Source organism: Mus musculus, chromosome 18 (genome assembly GCF_000001635.26).
Source record: "Mus musculus strain C57BL/6J chromosome 18, GRCm38.p6 C57BL/6J".
Lineage (NCBI taxonomy): Eukaryota > Metazoa > Chordata > Mammalia > Rodentia > Muridae > Mus > Mus musculus.
The window spans coordinates 65414881-65424460 of NC_000084.6; the positions used below are offsets into that span (position 1 = coordinate 65414881).

The 9580-nt window shown below is 43.9% G+C and overlaps 1 pseudogene; it reads right to left on the minus strand.

Moving 5' to 3' along the window:
* Positions 1-4090: 4090 nt before the first annotated feature.
* Gm46618 lies at positions 4091-4488 on the minus strand (annotated as a pseudogene).
* Positions 4489-9580: the final 5092 nt, after the last annotated feature.

Here is a 9580-nt window from a genome sequence, read left to right on the forward strand (position 1 = left end):
CAATACAAAATATTTTAGGAAACAAACTGAAGAGCATGTACCCGGAAAGTCCCTCCCAAGCACTAACCACAATGGGAGGAAACCTGCCAGGGTGAAAACCAAAAGTTTACAGCCAAAGCTCAGAGTCTACGCTCTGGCATGGTGTACAGGGGGACACAGCGCCAATACCAACTCAGGACTGACAGGATCAGCTAAGCTTTCTCTGCTTCCCTCTGTGTTTCCTGTTTGAGGAATAACCTTGCTCCCTAGCAGTTTTGTAGCAAACAGCTTTAAAGTGCTTGAATAAATAGAAGCCCTAAAGAACCCACTTTCATCACCAGAACGAGGCAGCCTTCGTTGAAGAACTTGGAGGAAGCAACGGTGAAACTGAGTTACCATTGGTTATGCTGAGCTGATGTGTGATAACCAGCTGGGTGGCTGCTGAACACTCGGTACTAAGTTCAAAAATAAATTCTTTTCAGATTAAAAGTTTTGTCCCAGAGGACAACCTAGCGGACTCTTCCATAAAAGGTAGGGGCAAGCTAAGTGCACAAGAATTCATTACATAATTTGTAAAATGATGACTAGAAAAGGGAAGGCAGGGTTAGATTGATACTGTATAAACTAAGAGATATCACTTCTAGCAATAAAAACTCGTTGGAAATTCTCCGCATAGAGAAAAACATGTTTCTCTAAATGTAAAGTCGTTGTCGTAGCATTAACGAATGTGCAAAGATGGGTCTGGAGAGATGGCTGAACATTTTAGAGTACTTGCTGCTCTTTCAGAGGACCTAAGTTCAGTTCCCAGCACCCACACTGAGTAGCCCACAAGCACCCATAACTCCAGCTCCAGAGGATCTACCACCCTTTTCTGGCCTCTGCAGACACACACACACACACACACACACACACACACCACAACTAAGAATGTGCAAAGATGCCGGCATTGGTTTGATGACAGGAAATGAAAGTTCAGTCCAGAAGGACACGCTTTCCTGAGAGGAAGGCGATAGTCGTTGCTACACAAGGGTGATGGTGTGTGAGCTTGAGGATTTACTCTTTGTCAACATCAATGAGCTCGGGTAAATGCCAAGGTAGCGCAGATGAAAGTACCAGGATGCTAAAAAGACATTGTTCAGTCCTCTAAACTAAACACCAAGTTCTAAATCACTGTCTTCTTTTTATTCCTTATCTGTCCTCAGTTCACGGAGGCCTGTACACTCTGCTTCCCCCGCTCCTTTCTTTCTTCAGGAAACTTCTGGACGAATATTGGGCAATGAGTGAGACTCTCAGCATCTCCACTATACACTGTCCCCAACGCCTTAGACCCATGCTGCTAACTAACCTTTAAAACTCAACCGTGGCAGACTATGCTTGCTCCTCTTTTGAATGGGTCTTGGAGAAGCCAGTTATTAAATGATGGTCAAGGGGAGGAGAGCAAAAGATCAGCCCTGGTATACCCTTCTCGGTGCCAGCTGTGTCTTCATCTCCTCCTTGGTTCCCCTTCTGCTGAGACCCACCCTGGGCTGTTACCCACAAAGGCATGTAAGAGCAGTATCTTACACTTTTGAAGACTGCGGGCTCCACCCTTCAAAGCTTTAAGGAGATAAATTTAGACATGAAACAGGAAGTAATCTCTATGTGACTGAGAGGGATCATAGAGAAATTATTGCCCCAAAATATCCTGAAGCTGAAGTGTGGGGGAGCCTTTCTCAGTCGTTAACATGGACAAGAATCCCCGGGTGGAGTTTGTGGAACTACAACGGTGTTGGGAGAGGGGTAAACTCCGGTTTCTGATTCAGGCTTTCTGTGCTGGGGCCTGAAATTTTGCATTTCTAAAAAGCTCCCCCTGAGGCCTACAGGACAGGTGTTAGGACCATCCTTTGAGAAGCATTGTACCAGAGGTTAAAGAAGAGCGAAACCCTCTCTAGGCTCCAAGGTTTTGTCCAAATTTAAATGGAGACAATGGTGAGCCAGGTCTGCTAAGGAGAGCATGGGTGTGGCTTGCTTAGTATGGAACCGGTAAGTCTGAACAGTCATTTTCTTAGTCCCTCCCCCTCCCCCCCCCCCCCCCCCCCCACTGCCTTGATGAAACACCTGTCAAGAGCAACTTTAGGAAGGAAGGAAGGAAGGAAGGAAGGAAGGAAGGAAGGAAGGAAGGAAGGAAGAACTTATTCCAGCTCATTGACTGAGGGGTTACGATCCATCATGGCGGAGAAAGCCCGGCAGCAAGAACCATCATTGCACCCCGGGGAGTCATGCGCAAACATTTACTCGCTATGAATAGAATACCAATGAAAGAACAATTCATTGTAGTCATCCACATCTAGCTTGTTGAATCGATGAGTTTATTGGATTTATTTACAGGAGTATGGGGTGGGGGATTACTTATGAGTGGCCCTCACCCCTGCCACCAAAGAGCTGCAAAAAGTCACTACAAAACTCCAGCCTAGCATGGATGAAGACCTCCTAAAATCTGCATAGGCACACTTGCATCCATAAACCTCCCGCCTGCATATGCTCTAGCATTCCCCTGCCCACGTGCAACTGATGCAGAGTTGTATATGGCCGTAGGGGTGGAGACAGGAGTGAGTAGGTGCAGCTTCACGTCAGGGTCTAATGATCTTCTCGCCACCCCCACCATGAGGGAATGGTCAAAGGCCCCAGCTGGGACGGCTCCTTGTAGGTAGGAGCAGCTGCAGCTGCTTTGACTGTGAGATAGTAAGCGGCAGCGTTATGCCCAGAGTACAAAGCTCCACGAATAGATCATTCGTAAGTGATGGGAGTTTGTGTGGCTTATAGTTCTGGAGTCTGCGAAGCCTTACGATAGAGAAACTGCTTCCAGAGTGCCGGCATTAAAGGTGTATGCCACCACAGCCAGGCTTCCCAAATGATTCCTATACGCGCTCCAGGATGAGCGCCACTGCCCTGCGGGTTAATCAGTCCTTCTTAGGCCTCGTTACATGTAAGATTTGTTAAGGAACTTTAAAAAATCACCTCAACCCAAACCTACTGAAATCAAAGTCTATGAGATTTGGAAAGTAGGCGTCAGTGATGCCTATGGCTTTCAAATGAATCTTAAGGATATAAATTATGCCTAACATTAAACTTACCATTTTAACTTATGGGGGTGGTGGCTTTGTTTTGGTTTTTGGGGTTTAGTGGGTTTTTTTAAATATAAAACAAATCTTATGTGTACAGGTATTTTGCTTTTATGTATATCTGTGCACTACATGCATGCCTGATGCCTTGAGGTCAGAAGAGGGTGTCAGATTTCCTGGAACCAGGACTATAGATGGAGTGAGCCACCAAATGGGTGCTGAGAGCCAAACCCAGGTCCTCTAGGAAAGCACCAAGTCTCTCTCTTAGCCCCTGAGCCATCTTCCCAGCCTCATTTTGTTGTTGTTGTTGTTGCTGCTGCTGCTGCTGTTGTTTTTGCTTGTTTATTTTGAGATAGAGGCTCACGTAGCCCAGGATGGCGTCAAATTCCTGTGTGTCTGAGGCTGCCTCATGATGTGGAAGCCCACATTACATAGGGAAAGCATATGAAACCCTCACCCTCCTTCCCATACCTCCCAAGTTCTAAGATGGGCATCACTGCAACGACTTTAAGTCACCAAGTCAGTGCCATGGCGTCCATTCACAGGCATAGTGTAACCACTACACTCCCTCAGAACTTCTCATCACCTCATGTTATTGCTCTTCACTAAACAACTAACTTCTACTTCCCTGGCTCCCCAGCCCCTGGAAGCCACCAGTCTGTTTTCTGTCTCTATGACTCGCTGACTCTACCATCCTCTGGATTATTCACTGCATACTGCTTTCCAAGTCCATGCATGCTAACACATGTGTTAGTCTTTGTATATTTGGGAGTTGGGGCTTGCCTCTAGGACTTTATTCATACAAAATTCATCTATCACTGAGCTACAACCCTTACTCCGGTAGCAGGGATCAGAAATGTCATTTCTTTTTTTTTTTTTATATCTGAACAATATTCAACTGTATGTATGTACCACATCTAACATTTGGATTTTTCCAGTATTTTTGCTTTTTTTTTTTTTTGGATTCAATAAAGTTTTCTTTTCCCAAATGCACAGCTGATTAACCCTGTTCATGCATCTTCTCGAGCAGCTGGGCCGTCTCCACCCATTGTGTTTCTGGGGTAAATGACTTGGGCTCTGTGCTTTGAAACCAGCTTGGTAAGTGCTTCACTAAGTAGCTCCTGAAGGGCTGCCCTGGCCAAGGAACCGCGAGTCTTCAGTCTCTCAGAGACCACAGCTGGAGTAATAACTTATAGTTCTGAACTTCCTTACAGAGTTTGTCGTCTGCAGCTTTGTCAAACAGGACGAGATTGTTCAACTTGTCCCGAACTTTGCCTTTGGACCACTTCTTCTTTTTGGCCTTGCCACCAGATTTGTTTACTGGGTCTTTGTCCTTGTTGGCCGACTTTCCGGCATCTTTCTTCTTGTTGTTGTCTTTTGGCGGCATGGCGAAGCTCAGAGAGTGGTGTGGACCACTGCAGCCTCACTAAGATGTCCATTTTTGCTATTATAGCTAGTGTTGCTATGAACTTTAGTGTATGAACATTTGAGCCCTTGACTTAAATTCTTTGGGGTATACATGTACCAATAGAATTGGCTCTAGTATCCCCCTTTGAGGATCTGCAGCACCATCATATGATTCTTACGTGTATCCCAGTGTGAGAAATGCTAGTATGCCAGCATCCATCTTAAGAGCCAAGAATGTACAGAAAAATGAGTGAATTCATTACTAAATAAATGTCCTTATATGTTACACTGTAGCCAATGCAACTGTTACTGCCACAAATTTAAAAGCCTGCTGTAAGGCTGAATGAGAGAGTAACTCTGTTGAAACTCCCAATACTGTCTTATTTTTATTAGAAATAATACCTCAGTTGTAATTCCTACCCTAATTGAAATTTGTCTTCCACAGTAAACATCAGCTAAATCTGATTCAAGATTTTCCTATCACAACGCCACTTTTATCAGAATGTCTAATTTTATTCTTACCCTAACATCTTTGCTCAGAGTTTGTTGTTTTTTAAGAAGGATCAAATGGTAATATCATTGGTAGTAGCATAAATGAATGTTTTTTTTTTAATTTCTTAAAGCATTGATATGCTGTCTCAAGGATAGTTTCAAGCCTGAAAATCTTGGCTTGAAAATTAACAAGAACATTTCATGATGCTATAATATCCTCTTCCTCCTCAGGGGATGTCTGCTCTAAGATACCATCTTTTTCTTTCTTTTTTTGTTTTTTGTTTTTTGTTTGTTTGTTTGTTTGTTTTCAAGACAGAGTTTTTCTGTATAGCGCTGGCTGTCCTGGAACTCACTCTGTAGACCAGGCTGGCCTCGAACTCAGAAATCCACCTGCCTCTGCCTCTGCCTCTGCCTCCCAAGTGCTGGGATTAAAGGCATACACCACCACCACCCGACTTTTTTTTTTTTTTAATTCTGATATCTTTGTGGAGATTAGACTGTATATATGTTATTTTTCTTATTCTGACCACATACCTGACAAGAAGTAACTACAGAAACACTCATTTTGACTCACAGCTTGAGAAGGGATATAGTCTAGCATAATGGGAAAGGCATGGTGGCAGGAACATGGCTGGTCACATCCACAGGCAAGAAGCAGAGAGATGAATACTGGTGCTTAGCCACCTTTCTCCTGTCTGTTCAGCCAAGACTCCAGCCCACAGGCTGGTGCCACATCCATTCCTCAGTTAAAGCTTTCTGGAAACAGTCTCATAGACATGCCCAGATGTGCTTCTATAGTGATTCTTAAACCCAATCGAACTGACAGAGAAGATTCACGATCTAGACTGTCTCTTTAATTTTTCAACAGTTTTCATGCAGGCATCGACTGGGATTCTGTATATGGAACTGGGGGAGGAGAGTGAGAGTTGAAAAGAAATGTAGTATTCTTTCAGGAGTTCTTCAGCTCTACATTCAACACATACACTTCTGTGATAAAGCATAAACCTGGGGGGAAGGGGGAACAAGAAATAGTTGATCCTGGGTCTAAGGAACAAGGATTGACACCTCCAAATAATTTGACCTCTTCATTTTCTCTTGATACTTTACAGTTTAAAATAAAAAATGTGTCTGAGTCTATGTATGGTGGCTTACACCTATAATCCTAGCATTTAGGGGTAGGAGTGTGGCTGCAACATTGTGAGTTCAAAACCAGTCTTGGCAATATAACAAGCCTGCCTCAAAAACTAACTTGAAAAAGTAGTTGAGTACTTGAGTAAGGAAGAAAATCCAATGCTTGGAGCATCTGTGCTCACCAGTGGGAGTGGCAGAAAGAGCAGCCTGAGTCCGTGCTCCATGGACAGGCTGGAAATGTGGCAACAAGGTCCAGACCTGAGACAGATGCTGTGTTAGTTAGGGTTTACTGCTATGAGTAGATACCATGACCAAGGCAAGTCTTACAAAGGACAACATTTAATTGGGGCTGGCTTACAAGTTCAGAAGTCTAATCCATTATCATCAAGGTGGGAGTGTGGCAACATCCAGGCAGGCATGGTACAGGCAGAGCTGAGAGTTCTACATCTTCATCTGAAGATGCTGCTAGTGGAAGGCTGACTTCCAGACAGCTAGGATGAGAGGCTTAAAGACCATGCCCACAGTGACACATCTACTCCAACAAGGCCACACCTCCTAATAGTGACACTCCCTGGGCCAAGAATATACAAACCATCACAGATGCTTTAAAAATTACATTTGCTTATGTGTTCATTCTGTTTATGCCTATGGGGGTGTGTTTGGGGTTCAATCTTTGGAACATACATTGTGAAGGAAGGAATCTGACCACAATACACACCCTGGTGCACACACACACCTGGGTCCATCCATCCTTAGTGATACATACACAAACAAAACTGCATTGTTTTGCTTCCTTCTTAACCAAACAACCCATAAATTAATACCTTAGAATTTTTCAGTCATAATGATTCCTTCACCCTGTCAAGAAACAACAGGAAAGGAAAAGCTAATCTGGGCTCATGGTTTATAAGGATATAATCCATCATGACAGACAAGGCGTGGCAGCTGAGAACCTGCTTTCTCCAGCTATGGCCCACCTCCTAAAGGTCTATAACTTTCCAGAACATCACCAGTTGAAGGCCAGGCAATCAAACACATGAGACTGGAGAGGACATTTTCATTCAAATTTTGACATGGGTTCTCATAGGTTCATGCTATCTCATTATGCTGCATACTTTCAATCCAACCTTAAAAGATAGCTCAGCAGATAAAGGTGTGTGCCACCATGTGTCCCGAAGGCAAGAATAGACTCCCACAAGTTGTCTTAGGGCCTCCTAAGACACACATCATTGCACACTATGCCCCCCAACACCTGCAACACATACAAGAAAAATAAATGAAATGAAAAAAAAAACTTTTTAAAAGGGCTTACAGTTCCAATGCTGTTCAAAAGTCGAAAGTGTCTTCTAGACTCAAGGCTCTCAGCTATAAAACCCAGCAAATCAAAGCTTTAAGTTACTTAGTTTCAATATAATATGGCTCAGACTAAGCATTGCCATTCCAAAGGGGAGGGATGGAACTCTAACAAGAAAATACTAGACAAGACCAAGACCAAAATCTAGCCAGCAAACACAAACTCTGTAGCCCATGACCATTATCAAAGTTTGTAGTAACATCAGAACACCAACAGGTTTGGATAACGCCGGTCCACCTGAGGCACACACAGGCTATCTCTGGGCGGCTCTACTTTGTGGGCAGCCTTCCTCCACAGACATCTCATGTTTCTGATATCTACAATGTCCTGAGGTATCCATCACAACTAAGGCTACATACTAAGGCCTCTCCAGTACTCCTTCCATGGAATCTGACCCTGCCACGTAGTGCCTAGATTCAATGGCTTTCAAGAACTTCTGTGCAAGACACTATAATCCTGTGTGTTGGATTAAAAATGGTCCCCATAGTTCATGTATTTGCATGCTTAGTTCCCAGTTGATTAGCTGATTGGAAAAGATTAGGAGGTGTGGCCTTGTGGGGGGAGGTGTGTCACTGAGGTTTCAAAGGCCCAGGCCAGGCCCAGTATCTTCCTCTCTGTCTCCTGCCTGTGGATCAGGATGTAAAGTTCTCATTGCTGCTCCAATGCCATGCCCCTCTGCTTCCTGCCATGATGATCGTGGACTAACCCTCTGAAACTGTAAGCAAGCCCCCAATTAAATGCTTCCTTTTAAATGAGTTGCCTAGGTCTTCACATCAATAGGACAGTAACTAAGACATCCTATCATCTCTCACACTTTGTACTTGTTAGTTTTATCAATTTGAAACAATCTAGAATCACCTGGGAAGGGAGTCTCAATGAGGGACTGTCTAGATTAGGTTGGTCAGTGTGCATGCCTGCAGGGGATTATCTTGATTACAGTAAATGAGATGGGAAGACACAGCCACTGTGGGTGGCACCATTCCCTAGGCAGAGGATTCTGAACCACATAAAAATCAAGCTCAGCACTAGAGTGCATGCATTCAGTGCTCTCTGTTCCTGATTAGGGATAGAAAATGACTAGTTCTCTCAAATTAGCTCTTTCAAATTCCTACCACCTTGACATTCCCTTTACCCTAGAACTATGAGCTTACAGCATACCAAGGCTTTGCTAGGCTGTGGCTCTAAGCTCTTTCCATATTCCTCTGGTGTTCTACTTCCAAACACATACGAGCCACATGGTCAGGGTTACCACCGCAATAGCTTTACTTCTCAGTTTTAATTTCCTGCATCCCTTACCTTTTTTCATACTGACCAACAGCAACTTAAAGGAAGAAGGATTTCCTTGGACTCACTGTTTGAGAAGGAAACGTACGGCACCTGAGGTAGCTGGCACTACGGCAGGAACATGAGGTTGCTTACTCACATCTCAGCAGCTGAGAAGGAAGTGGAGAGACTGGGGCCGGCACCTATGATGACTTAGTCCATAGGTGTGACATATTGTGTTTTGACTCTTTCCTTTGTCCTGGTCTCTGCCCTTTGTCTTGTATGCCTCCAGCTCTTCTGAACCGAGCACAGCTCAACAACTTTCCTGTGATAATTCGCATACTTGTGCCTTTCGTCTTGGTCTTCTTCCTACCCACTTCAGGTCTACACCACCAAAGCCACCAAGGCCCAGCCCAAAGCAAACTCTGTTCTAGAGCTAGGGCTGAATTCCTCAAGCTTCCAGACCTTCCCAACATCACACCATCAGCCGGGATCAGCTGTCCAAACCCATGAGCCTGTGGGAGATAATTGATGTGCAAATCTAACAACTATCAAGACTGGTTAAAAGCAACTCTGTATCTTTCTTCAATCTAAGTGTTTTATTTTGTTTTGCTTTCCATTTTTAGAATCATGATGCTTGGCAAAGACCACTATTTTTTTCTTTCTTTTTTTTTTTAAAGATTTATTTATTTGTTTGTTTGTTTGTTTATTTGATGTATATGAGTACACTGTAGCTGTACAGATGGTTGTGAGCTTTCATGTGGTTGTTAGGAATTGAATTTCAGGACTTCTACTTGCTCCAGTCAACCCGGTTCGCTCCAGTTAGCCCTGCTCACTCCGGTCGGCCCTGCTT